This window comes from Atractosteus spatula, chromosome 8 (assembly GCF_055471065.1).
Source record: "Atractosteus spatula isolate fAtrSpa1 chromosome 8, fAtrSpa1.hap1, whole genome shotgun sequence".
Classification (NCBI taxonomy): Eukaryota; Metazoa; Chordata; class Actinopteri; order Semionotiformes; family Lepisosteidae; genus Atractosteus; species Atractosteus spatula.
Window position 1 is genome coordinate 14,278,114 of NC_142713.1, and position 13,193 is coordinate 14,291,306.

A 13,193-nucleotide genomic window follows, 5' to 3' on the forward strand; every position below is an offset into this window, starting at 1 on the left:
AAGGGCTGAGAAAAAGCGTTTATTTCGGGCTGAAAAACACGTTTTGAAAACTGTGCTGTTCCTGCCCTGTAAGTTACATGGTGGTGACCAAAGTTGCCAAAACGTGTTTATTTCTGCTGAAAAACACATTTTGACAATTTCTGTACACTGGGGTTAAGTGCTGACTCAATGTGCTCTTCTGAGCCAGGCAGTTACACAGCGATTCTAAGGGCTGACAAAACGCGTTTATTTCGGGCTGAAAAACACGTTTTGAAAACTGTGTTGTTCCTGCCCTATAAGTTACATGGGGGTTACCAAAGTTGCCAAAACATGTTTATTTCTGCTGAAAAACACGTTTTGACAATTTCTGTACACTGGGGTTAAGGGCTGACTCAATGTGCTCTTCTGAGCCAGGCAGTTACACTGCGAATCTAAGGGCTGAGAAAAAGCGTTTATTTCGGGCTGAAAAACACGTTTTGAAAACTGTGCTGTTCCTGCCCTGTAAGTTACATGGTGGTGACCAAAGTTGCCAAAACGTGTTTATTTCTGCTGAAAAACACATTTTGACAATTTCTGTACACTGGGGTTAAGTGCTGACTCAATGTGCTCTTCTGAGCCAGGCAGTTACACAGCGATTCTAAGGGCTGACAAAACGCGTTTATTTCGGGCTGAAAAACACGTTTTGAAAACTGTGTTGTTCCTACCCTATAAGTTACATGGGGGTTACCAAAGTTGCCAAAACATGTTTATTTCTGCTGAAAAACACGTTTTGACAATTTCTGAGCACTGGGGTTAAGGGCTGACTCAGTGTGCTCTTCTGAGCCAGGCAGTTACACTGCGAATCTAAGGGCTGAGAAAAAGCGTTTATTTCGGGCTGAAAAACACGTTTTGAAAACTGTGTTGTTCCTACCCTATAAGTTACATGGGGGGTACCAAAGTTGCCAAAACATGTTTATTTCTGCTGAAAAACACGTTTTGACAATTTCTGTACACTGGGGTTAAGGGCTGACTCAATGTGCTCTTCTGAGCCAGGCAGTTACACAGCGATTCTAAGGGCTGACAAAACGCGTTTATTTCGGGCTGAAAAACACGTTTTGAAAACTGTGCTGTTCCTGCCCTATAAGTTACATGGAGGTTACCAAAGTTGCCAAAACATGTTTATTTCTGCTGAAAAACACATTTTGACAATTTCTGTACACTGGGGTTAAGGGCTGACTCAATGTGCTCTTCTGAGCCAGGCAGTTACACAGCGATTCTAAGGGCTGACAAAACGCGTTTATTTCGGGCTGAAAAACACGTTTTGAAAACTGTGTTGTTCCTGCCCTATAAGTTACATGGTGGTGACCAAAGTTGCCAAAACGTCTTTATTTCTGCTGAAAAACACGTTTTGACAATTTCTGAGCACTGGGGTTAAGGGCTGACTCAATCTGCTCTTCTGAGCCAGGCAGTTACACTGCGAATCTAAGGGCTGAGAAAAAGCGTTTATTTCGGGCTGAAAAACACGTTTTGAAAACTGTGTTGTTCCTACCCTATAAGTTACATGGGGGTTACCAAAGTTGCCAAAACATGTTTATTTCAGCTGAAAAACACGTTTTGACAATTTCTGTACACTGGGGTTAAGGGCTGACTCAATGTGCTCTTCTGAGCCAGGCAGTTACACAGCGATTCTAAGGGCTGACAAAACGCGTTTATTTCGGGCCGAAAAACACGTTTTGAAAACTGTGTTGTTCCTGCCCTATAAGTTACATGGGGGTTACCAAAGTTGCCAAAACATGTTTATTTCTGCTGAAAAACACGTTTTGACAATTTCTGTACACTGGGGTTAAGGGCTGACTCAATGTGCTCTTCTGAGCCAGGCAGTTACACTGCGATTCTAAGGGCTGACAAAACGCGTTTATTTCGGGCTGAAAAACACGTTTTGAAAACTGTGCTGTTCCTGCCCTATAAGTTACATGGTGGTGACCAAAGTTGCCAAAACGTCTTTATTTCTGCTGAAAAACACGTTTTGACAATTTCTGAGCACTGGGGTTAAGGGCTGACTCAATGTGCTCTTCTGAGCCAGGCAGTTACACTGCGAATCTAAGGGCTGAGAAAAAGCGTTTATTTCGGGCTGAAAAACACGTTTTGAAAACTGTGCTGTTCCTGCCCTATAAGTTACATGGTGGTGACCAAAGTTATCAAAACATGTTTATTTCTGCTGAAAAACACGTTTTGACAATTTCTGAGCACTGGGGTTAAGGGCTGACTCAGTGTGCTCTTCTGAGCCAGGCAGTTACACTGCGAATCTAAGGGATGAGAAAAAGCGTTTATTTCGGGCTGAAAAACACGTTTTGAAAACTGTGTTGTTCCTACCCTATAAGTTACATGGGGGTTACCAAAGTTGCCAAAACATGTTTATTTCTGCTGAAAAACACGTTTTGACAATTTCTGTAAACTGGGGTTAAGGGCTGACTCAATGTGCTCTTCTGAGCAAGGCAGTTACACTGCGATTCTAAGGGCTGACAAAACGCGTTTATTTCGGGCTGAAAAACACGTTTTGAAAACTGTGCTGTTCCTGCCCTATAAGTTACATGGTGGTGACCAAAGTTGCCAAAACGTCTTTATTTCTGCTGAAAAACACGTTTTGACAATTTCTGAGCACTGGGGTTAAGGGCTGACTCAATGTGCTCTTCTGAGCCAGGCAGTTACACTGCGAATCTAAGGGCTGAGAAAAAGCGTTTATTTCGGGCTGAAAAACACGTTTTGAAAACTGTGCTGTTCCTGCCCTGTAAGTTACATGGTGGTGACCAAAGTTGCCAAAACGTGTTTATTTCTGCTGAAAAACACATTTTGACAATTTCTGTACACTGGGGTTAAGTGCTGACTCAATGTGCTCTTCTGAGCCAGGCAGTTACACAGCGATTCTAAGGGCTGACAAAACGCGTTTATTTCGGGCTGAAAAACACGTTTTGAAAACTGTGTTGTTCCTGCCCTATAAGTTACATGGGGGTTACCAAAGTTGCCAAAACATGTTTATTTCTGCTGAAAAACACGTTTTGACAATTTCTGTACACTGGGGTTAAGGGCTGACTCAATGTGCTCTTCTGAGCCAGGCAGTTACACTGCGAATCTAAGGGCTGAGAAAAAGCGTTTATTTCGGGCTGAAAAACACGTTTTGAAAACTGTGCTGTTCCTGCCCTGTAAGTTACATGGTGGTGACCAAAGTTGCCAAAACGTGTTTATTTCTGCTGAAAAACACATTTTGACAATTTCTGTACACTGGGGTTAAGTGCTGACTCAATGTGCTCTTCTGAGCCAGGCAGTTACACAGCGATTCTAAGGGCTGACAAAACGCGTTTATTTCGGGCTGAAAAACACGTTTTGAAAACTGTGTTGTTCCTACCCTATAAGTTACATGGGGGTTACCAAAGTTGCCAAAACATGTTTATTTCTGCTGAAAAACACGTTTTGACAATTTCTGAGCACTGGGGTTAAGGGCTGACTCAGTGTGCTCTTCTGAGCCAGGCAGTTACACTGCGAATCTAAGGGCTGAGAAAAAGCGTTTATTTCGGGCTGAAAAACACGTTTTGAAAACTGTGTTGTTCCTACCCTATAAGTTACATGGGGGGTACCAAAGTTGCCAAAACATGTTTATTTCTGCTGAAAAACACGTTTTGACAATTTCTGTACACTGGGGTTAAGGGCTGACTCAATGTGCTCTTCTGAGCCAGGCAGTTACACAGCGATTCTAAGGGCTGACAAAACGCGTTTATTTCGGGCTGAAAAACACGTTTTGAAAACTGTGCTGTTCCTGCCCTATAAGTTACATGGAGGTTACCAAAGTTGCCAAAACATGTTTATTTCTGCTGAAAAACACATTTTGACAATTTCTGTACACTGGGGTTAAGGGCTGACTCAATGTGCTCTTCTGAGCCAGGCAGTTACACAGCGATTCTAAGGGCTGACAAAACGCGTTTATTTCGGGCTGAAAAACACGTTTTGAAAACTGTGTTGTTCCTGCCCTAAAAGTTACATGGTGGTGACCAAAGTTGCCAAAACGTGTTTATTTCTGCTGAAAAACACGATTTGACAATTTCTGAGCACTGGGGTTAAGGGCTGACTCAATGTGCTCTTCTGAGCCAGGCAGTTACACTGCGAATCTAAGGGCTGAGAAAAAGCGTTTATTTCGGGCTGAAAAACACGTTTTGAAAACTGTGCTGTTCCTGCCCTATAAGTTACATGGTGGTGACCAAAGTTGCCAAAACATGTTTATTTCTGCTGAAAAACACGTTTTGACAATTTCTGAGCACTGGGGTTAAGGGCTGACTCAATCTGCTCTTCTGAGCCAGGCAGTTACACAGCGATTCTAAGGGCTGACAAAACGCGTTTATTTCGGGCTGAAAAACACGTTTTGAAAACTGTGTTGTTCCTGCCCTATAAGTTACATGGTGGTGACCAAAGTTGCCAAAACATGTTTATTTCTGCTGAAAAACACGTTTTGACAATTTCTGAGCACTGGGGTTAAGGGCTGACTCAGTGTGCTCTTCTGAGCCAGGCAGTTACACTGCGAATCTAAGGGCTGAGAAAAAGCGTTTATTTCGGGCTGAAAAACACGTTTTGAAAACTGTGTTGTTCCTACCCTATAAGTTACATGGGGGTTACCAAAGTTGCCAAAACATGTTTATTTCTGCTGAAAAACACGTTTTGACAATTTCTGTACACTGGGGTTAAGGGCTGACTCAATGTGCTCTTCTGAGCCAGGCAGTTACACTGCGATTCTAAGGGCTGACAAAACGCGTTTATTTCTGGCTGAAAAACACGTTTTGAAAACTGTGCTGTTCCTGCCCTATAAGTTACATGGTGGTGACCAAAGTTGCCAAAACATGTTTATTTCTGCTGAAAAACACGTTTTGACAATTTCTGAGCACTGGGGTTAAGGGCTGACTCAGTGTGCTCTTCTGAGCCAGGCAGTTACACTGCGAATCTAAGGGCTGAGAAAAAGCGTTTATTTCGGGCTGAAAAACACGTTTTGAAAACTGTGTTGTTCCTACCCTATAAGTTACATGGGGGTTACCAAAGTTGCCAAAACATGTTTATTTCTGCTGAAAAACACGTTTTGACAATTTCTGTACACTGGGGTTAAGGGCTGACTCAATGTGCTCTTCTGAGCCAGGCAGTTACACTGCGATTCTAAGGGCTGACAAAACGCGTTTATTTCGGGCTGAAAAACACGTTTTGAAAACTGTGCTGTTCCTGCCCTATAAGTTACATGGTGGTGACCAAAGTTGCCAAAACGTCTTTATTTCTGCTGAAAAACACGTTTTGACAATTTCTGAGCACTGGGGTTAAGGGCTGACTCAATGTGCTCTTCTGAGCCAGGCAGTTACACTGCGAATCTAAGGGCTGAGAAAAAGCGTTTATTTCGGGCTGAAAAACACGTTTTGAAAACTGTGTTGTTCCTACCCTATAAGTTACATGGGGGTTACCAAAGTTGCCAAAACATGTTTATTTCAGCTGAAAAACACGTTTTGACAATTTCTGTACACTGGGGTTAAGGGCTGACTCAATGTGCTCTTCTGAGCCAGGCAGTTACACAGCGATTCTAAGGGCTGACAAAACGCGTTTATTTCGGGCCGAAAAACACGTTTTGAAAACTGTGTTGTTCCTGCCCTATAAGTTACATGGGGGTTACCAAAGTTGCCAAAACATGTTTATTTCTGCTGAAAAACACGTTTTGACAATTTCTGTACACTGGGGTTAAGGGCTGACTCAATGTGCTCTTCTGAGCCAGGCAGTTACACTGCGATTCTAAGGGCTGACAAAACGCGTTTATTTCGGGCTGAAAAACACGTTTTGAAAACTGTGCTGTTCCTGCCCTATAAGTTACATGGTGGTGACCAAAGTTGCCAAAACGTCTTTATTTCTGCTGAAAAACACGTTTTGACAATTTCTGAGCACTGGGGTTAAGGGCTGACTCAATGTGCTCTTCTGAGCCAGGCAGTTACACTGCGAATCTAAGGGCTGAGAAAAAGCGTTTATCTCGGGCTGAAAAACACGTTTTGAAAACTGTGCTGTTCCTGCCCTATAAGTTACATGGTGGTGACCAAAGTTATCAAAACATGTTTATTTCTGCTGAAAAACACGTTTTGACAATTTCTGAGCACTGGGGTTAAGGGCTGACTCAGTGTGCTCTTCTGAGCCAGGCAGTTACACTGCGAATCTAAGGGATGAGAAAAAGCGTTTATTTCGGGCTGAAAAACACGTTTTGAAAACTGTGTTGTTCCTACCCTATAAGTTACATGGGGGTTACCAAAGTTGCCAAAACATGTTTATTTCTGCTGAAAAACACGTTTTGACAATTTCTGTAAACTGGGGTTAAGGGCTGACTCAATGTGCTCTTCTGAGCAAGGCAGTTACACTGCGATTCTAAGGGCTGACAAAACGCGTTTATTTCGGGCTGAAAAACACGTTTTGAAAACTGTGCTGTTCCTGCCCTATAAGTTACATGGTGGTGACCAAAGTTGCCAAAACGTCTTTATTTCTGCTGAAAAACACGTTTTGACAATTTCTGAGCACTGGGGTTAAGGGCTGACTCAATGTGCTCTTCTGAGCCAGGCAGTTACACTGCGAATCTAAGGGCTGAGAAAAAGCGTTTATTTCGGGCTGAAAAACACGTTTTGAAAACTGTGCTGTTCCTGCCCTGTAAGTTACATGGTGGTGACCAAAGTTGCCAAAACGTGTTTATTTCTGCTGAAAAACACATTTTGACAATTTCTGTACACTGGGGTTAAGTGCTGACTCAATGTGCTCTTCTGAGCCAGGCAGTTACACAGCGATTCTAAGGGCTGACAAAACGCGTTTATTTCGGGCTGAAAAACACGTTTTGAAAACTGTGTTGTTCCTGCCCTATAAGTTACATGGGGGTTACCAAAGTTGCCAAAACATGTTTATTTCTGCTGAAAAACACGTTTTGACAATTTCTGTACACTGGGGTTAAGGGCTGACTCAATGTGCTCTTCTGAGCCAGGCAGTTACACTGCGAATCTAAGGGCTGAGAAAAAGCGTTTATTTCGGGCTGAAAAACACGTTTTGAAAACTGTGCTGTTCCTGCCCTGTAAGTTACATGGTGGTGACCAAAGTTGCCAAAACGTGTTTATTTCTGCTGAAAAACACATTTTGACAATTTCTGTACACTGGGGTTAAGTGCTGACTCAATGTGCTCTTCTGAGCCAGGCAGTTACACAGCGATTCTAAGGGCTGACAAAACGCGTTTATTTCGGGCTGAAAAACACGTTTTGAAAACTGTGTTGTTCCTGCCCTATAAGTTACATGGGGGTTACCAAAGTTGCCAAAACATGTTTATTTCTGCTGAAAAACACGTTTTGACAATTTCTGTACACTGGGGTTAAGGGCTGACTCAATGTGCTCTTCTGAGCCAGGCAGTTACACTGCGAATCTAAGGGCTGAGAAAAAGCGTTTATTTCGGGCTGAAAAACACGTTTTGAAAACTGTGCTGTTCCTGCCCTGTAAGTTACATGGTGGTGACCAAAGTTGCCAAAACGTGTTTATTTCTGCTGAAAAACACATTTTGACAATTTCTGTACACTGGGGTTAAGTGCTGACTCAATGTGCTCTTCTGAGCCAGGCAGTTACACAGCGATTCTAAGGGCTGACAAAACGCGTTTATTTCGGGCTGAAAAACACGTTTTGAAAACTGTGTTGTTCCTACCCTATAAGTTACATGGGGGTTACCAAAGTTGCCAAAACATGTTTATTTCTGCTGAAAAACACGTTTTGACAATTTCTGAGCACTGGGGTTAAGGGCTGACTCAGTGTGCTCTTCTGAGCCAGGCAGTTACACTGCGAATCTAAGGGCTGAGAAAAAGCGTTTATTTCGGGCTGAAAAACACGTTTTGAAAACTGTGTTGTTCCTACCCTATAAGTTACATGGGGGGTACCAAAGTTGCCAAAACATGTTTATTTCTGCTGAAAAACACGTTTTGACAATTTCTGTACACTGGGGTTAAGGGCTGACTCAATGTGCTCTTCTGAGCCAGGCAGTTACACAGCGATTCTAAGGGCTGACAAAACGCGTTTATTTCGGGCTGAAAAACACGTTTTGAAAACTGTGCTGTTCCTGCCCTATAAGTTACATGGAGGTTACCAAAGTTGCCAAAACATGTTTATTTCTGCTGAAAAACACATTTTGACAATTTCTGTACACTGGGGTTAAGGGCTGACTCAATGTGCTCTTCTGAGCCAGGCAGTTACACAGCGATTCTAAGGGCTGACAAAACGCGTTTATTTCGGGCTGAAAAACACGTTTTGAAAACTGTGTTGTTCCTGCCCTAAAAGTTACATGGTGGTGACCAAAGTTGCCAAAACGTGTTTATTTCTGCTGAAAAACACGATTTGACAATTTCTGAGCACTGGGGTTAAGGGCTGACTCAATGTGCTCTTCTGAGCCAGGCAGTTACACAGCGATTCTAAGGGCTGACAAAACGCGTTTATTTCGGGCTGAAAAACACGTTTTGAAAACTGTGTTGTTCCTGCCCTATAAGTTACATGGTGGTGACCAAAGTTGCCAAAACATGTTTATTTCTGCTGAAAAACACGTTTTGACAATTTCTGAGCACTGGGGTTAAGGGCTGACTCAGTGTGCTCTTCTGAGCCAGGCAGTTACACTGCGAATCTAAGGGCTGAGAAAAAGCGTTTATTTCGGGCTGAAAAACACGTTTTGAAAACTGTGTTGTTCCTACCCTATAAGTTACATGGGGGTTACCAAAGTTGCCAAAACATGTTTATTTCTGCTGAAAAACACGTTTTGACAATTTCTGTACACTGGGGTTAAGGGCTGACTCAATGTGCTCTTCTGAGCCAGGCAGTTACACTGCGATTCTAAGGGCTGACAAAACGCGTTTATTTCGGGCTGAAAAACACGTTTTGAAAACTGTGCTGTTCCTGCCCTATAAGTTACATGGTGGTGACCAAAGTTGCCAAAACATGTTTATTTCTGCTGAAAAACACGTTTTGACAATTTCTGAGCACTGGGGTTAAGGGCTGACTCAGTGTGCTCTTCTGAGCCAGGCAGTTACACTGCGAATCTAAGGGCTGAGAAAAAGCGTTTATTTCGGGCTGAAAAACACGTTTTGAAAACTGTGTTGTTCCTACCCTATAAGTTACATGGGGGTTACCAAAGTTGCCAAAACATGTTTATTTCTGCTGAAAAACACGTTTTGACAATTTCTGTACACTGGGGTTAAGGGCTGACTCAATGTGCTCTTCTGAGCCAGGCAGTTACACTGCGATTCTAAGGGCTGACAAAACGCGTTTATTTCGGGCCGAAAAACACGTTTTGAAAACTGTGTTGTTCCTGCCCTATAAGTTACATGGGGGTTACCAAAGTTGCCAAAACATGTTTATTTCTGCTGAAAAACACGTTTTGACAATTTCTGTACACTGGGGTTAAGGGCTGACTCAATGTGCTCTTCTGAGCCAGGCAGTTACACTGCGATTCTAAGGGCTGACAAAACGCGTTTATTTCGGGCTGAAAAACACGTTTTGAAAACTGTGCTGTTCCTGCCCTATAAGTTACATGGTGGTGACCAAAGTTGCCAAAACGTCTTTATTTCTGCTGAAAAACACGTTTTGACAATTTCTGAGCACTGGGGTTAAGGGCTGACTCAATGTGCTCTTCTGAGCCAGGCAGTTACACTGCGAATCTAAGGGCTGAGAAAAAGCGTTTATCTCGGGCTGAAAAACACGTTTTGAAAACTGTGCTGTTCCTGCCCTATAAGTTACATGGTGGTGACCAAAGTTATCAAAACATGTTTATTTCTGCTGAAAAACACGTTTTGACAATTTCTGAGCACTGGGGTTAAGGGCTGACTCAGTGTGCTCTTCTGAGCCAGGCAGTTACACTGCGAATCTAAGGGATGAGAAAAAGCGTTTATTTCGGGCTGAAAAACACGTTTTGAAAACTGTGTTGTTCCTACCCTATAAGTTACATGGGGGTTACCAAAGTTGCCAAAACATGTTTATTTCTGCTGAAAAACACGTTTTGACAATTTCTGTAAACTGGGGTTAAGGGCTGACTCAATGTGCTCTTCTGAGCAAGGCAGTTACACTGCGATTCTAAGGGCTGACAAAACGCGTTTATTTCGGGCTGAAAAACACGTTTTGAAAACTGTGCTGTTCCTGCCCTATAAGTTACATGGTGGTGACCAAAGTTGCCAAAACGTCTTTATTTCTGCTGAAAAACACGTTTTGACAATTTCTGAGCACTGGGGTTAAGGGCTGACTCAATGTGCTCTTCTGAGCCAGGCAGTTACACTGCGAATCTAAGGGCTGAGAAAAAGCGTTTATTTCGGGCTGAAAAACACGTTTTGAAAACTGTGCTGTTCCTGCCCTGTAAGTTACATGGTGGTGACCAAAGTTGCCAAAACGTGTTTATTTCTGCTGAAAAACACATTTTGACAATTTCTGTACACTGGGGTTAAGTGCTGACTCAATGTGCTCTTCTGAGCCAGGCAGTTACACAGCGATTCTAAGGGCTGACAAAACGCGTTTATTTCGGGCTGAAAAACACGTTTTGAAAACTGTGTTGTTCCTGCCCTATAAGTTACATGGGGGTTACCAAAGTTGCCAAAACATGTTTATTTCTGCTGAAAAACACGTTTTGACAATTTCTGTACACTGGGGTTAAGGGCTGACTCAATGTGCTCTTCTGAGCCAGGCAGTTACACTGCGAATCTAAGGGCTGAGAAAAAGCGTTTATTTCGGGCTGAAAAACACGTTTTGAAAACTGTGCTGTTCCTGCCCTGTAAGTTACATGGTGGTGACCAAAGTTGCCAAAACGTGTTTATTTCTGCTGAAAAACACATTTTGACAATTTCTGTACACTGGGGTTAAGTGCTGACTCAATGTGCTCTTCTGAGCCAGGCAGTTACACAGCGATTCTAAGGGCTGACAAAACGCGTTTATTTCGGGCTGAAAAACACGTTTTGAAAACTGTGTTGTTCCTGCCCTATAAGTTACATGGGGGTTACCAAAGTTGCCAAAACATGTTTATTTCTGCTGAAAAACACGTTTTGACAATTTCTGTACACTGGGGTTAAAGGCTGACTCAATGTGCTCTTCTGAGCCAGGCAGTTACACTGCGAATCTAAGGGCTGAGAAAAAGCGTTTATTTCGGGCTGAAAAACACGTTTTGAAAACTGTGCTGTTCCTGCCCTGTAAGTTACATGGTGGTGACCAAAGTTGCCAAAACGTGTTTATTTCTGCTGAAAAACACATTTTGACAATTTCTGTACACTGGGGTTAAGTGCTGACTCAATGTGCTCTTCTGAGCCAGGCAGTTACACAGCGATTCTAAGGGCTGACAAAACGCGTTTATTTCGGGCTGAAAAACACGTTTTGAAAACTGTGTTGTTCCTACCCTATAAGTTACATGGGGGTTACCAAAGTTGCCAAAACATGTTTATTTCTGCTGAAAAACACGTTTTGACAATTTCTGAGCACTGGGGTTAAGGGCTGACTCAGTGTGCTCTTCTGAGCCAGGCAGTTACACTGCGAATCTAAGGGCTGAGAAAAAGCGTTTATTTCGGGCTGAAAAACACGTTTTGAAAACTGTGTTGTTCCTACCCTATAAGTTACATGGGGGGTACCAAAGTTGCCAAAACATGTTTATTTCTGCTGAAAAACACGTTTTGACAATTTCTGTACACTGGGGTTAAGGGCTGACTCAATGTGCTCTTCTGAGCCAGGCAGTTACACAGCGATTCTAAGGGCTGACAAAACGCGTTTATTTCGGGCTGAAAAACACGTTTTGAAAACTGTGCTGTTCCTGCCCTATAAGTTACATGGAGGTTACCAAAGTTGCCAAAACATGTTTATTTCTGCTGAAAAACACATTTTGACAATTTCTGTACACTGGGGTTAAGGGCTGACTCAATGTGCTCTTCTGAGCCAGGCAGTTACACAGCGATTCTAAGGGCTGACAAAACGCGTTTATTTCGGGCTGAAAAACACGTTTTGAAAACTGTGTTGTTCCTGCCCTAAAAGTTACATGGTGGTGACCAAAGTTGCCAAAACGTGTTTATTTCTGCTGAAAAACACGATTTGACAATTTCTGAGCACTGGGGTTAAGGGCTGACTCAATGTGCTCTTCTGAGCCAGGCAGTTACACAGCGATTCTAAGGGCTGACAAAACGCGTTTATTTCGGGCTGAAAAACACGTTTTGAAAACTGTGTTGTTCCTGCCCTATAAGTTACATGGTGGTGACCAAAGTTGCCAAAACATGTTTATTTCTGCTGAAAAACACGTTTTGACAATTTCTGAGCACTGGGGTTAAGGGCTGACTCAGTGTGCTCTTCTGAGCCAGGCAGTTACACTGCGAATCTAAGGGCTGAGAAAAAGCGTTTATTTCGGGCTGAAAAACACGTTTTGAAAACTGTGTTGTTCCTACCCTATAAGTTACATGGGGGTTACCAAAGTTGCCAAAACATGTTTATTTCTGCTGAAAAACACGTTTTGACAATTTCTGTACACTGGGGTTAAGGGCTGACTCAATGTGCTCTTCTGAGCCAGGCAGTTACACTGCGATTCTAAGGGCTGACAAAACGCGTTTATTTCGGGCTGAAAAACACGTTTTGAAAACTGTGCTGTTCCTGCCCTATAAGTTACATGGTGGTGACCAAAGTTGCCAAAACATGTTTATTTCTGCTGAAAAACACGTTTTGACAATTTCTGAGCACTGGGGTTAAGGGCTGACTCAGTGTGCTCTTCTGAGCCAGGCAGTTACACTGCGAATCTAAGGGCTGAGAAAAAGCGTTTATTTCGGGCTGAAAAACACGTTTTGAAAACTGTGTTGTTCCTACCCTATAAGTTACATGGGGGTTACCAAAGTTGCCAAAACATGTTTATTTCTGCTGAAAAACACGTTTTGACAATTTCTGTACACTGGGGTTAAGGGCTGACTCAATGTGCTCTTCTGAGCCAGGCAGTTACACTGCGATTCTAAGGGCTGACAAAACGCGTTTATTTCGGGCTGAAAAACACGTTTTGAAAACTGTGCTGTTCCTGCCCTATAAGTTACATGGTGGTGACCAAAGTTGCCAAAACGTCTTTATTTCTGCTGAAAACACGTTTTGACAATTTCTGAGCACTGGGGTTAAGGGCTGACTCAATGTGCTCTTCTGAGCCAGGCAGTTACACTGCGAATCTAAGGGCTGAG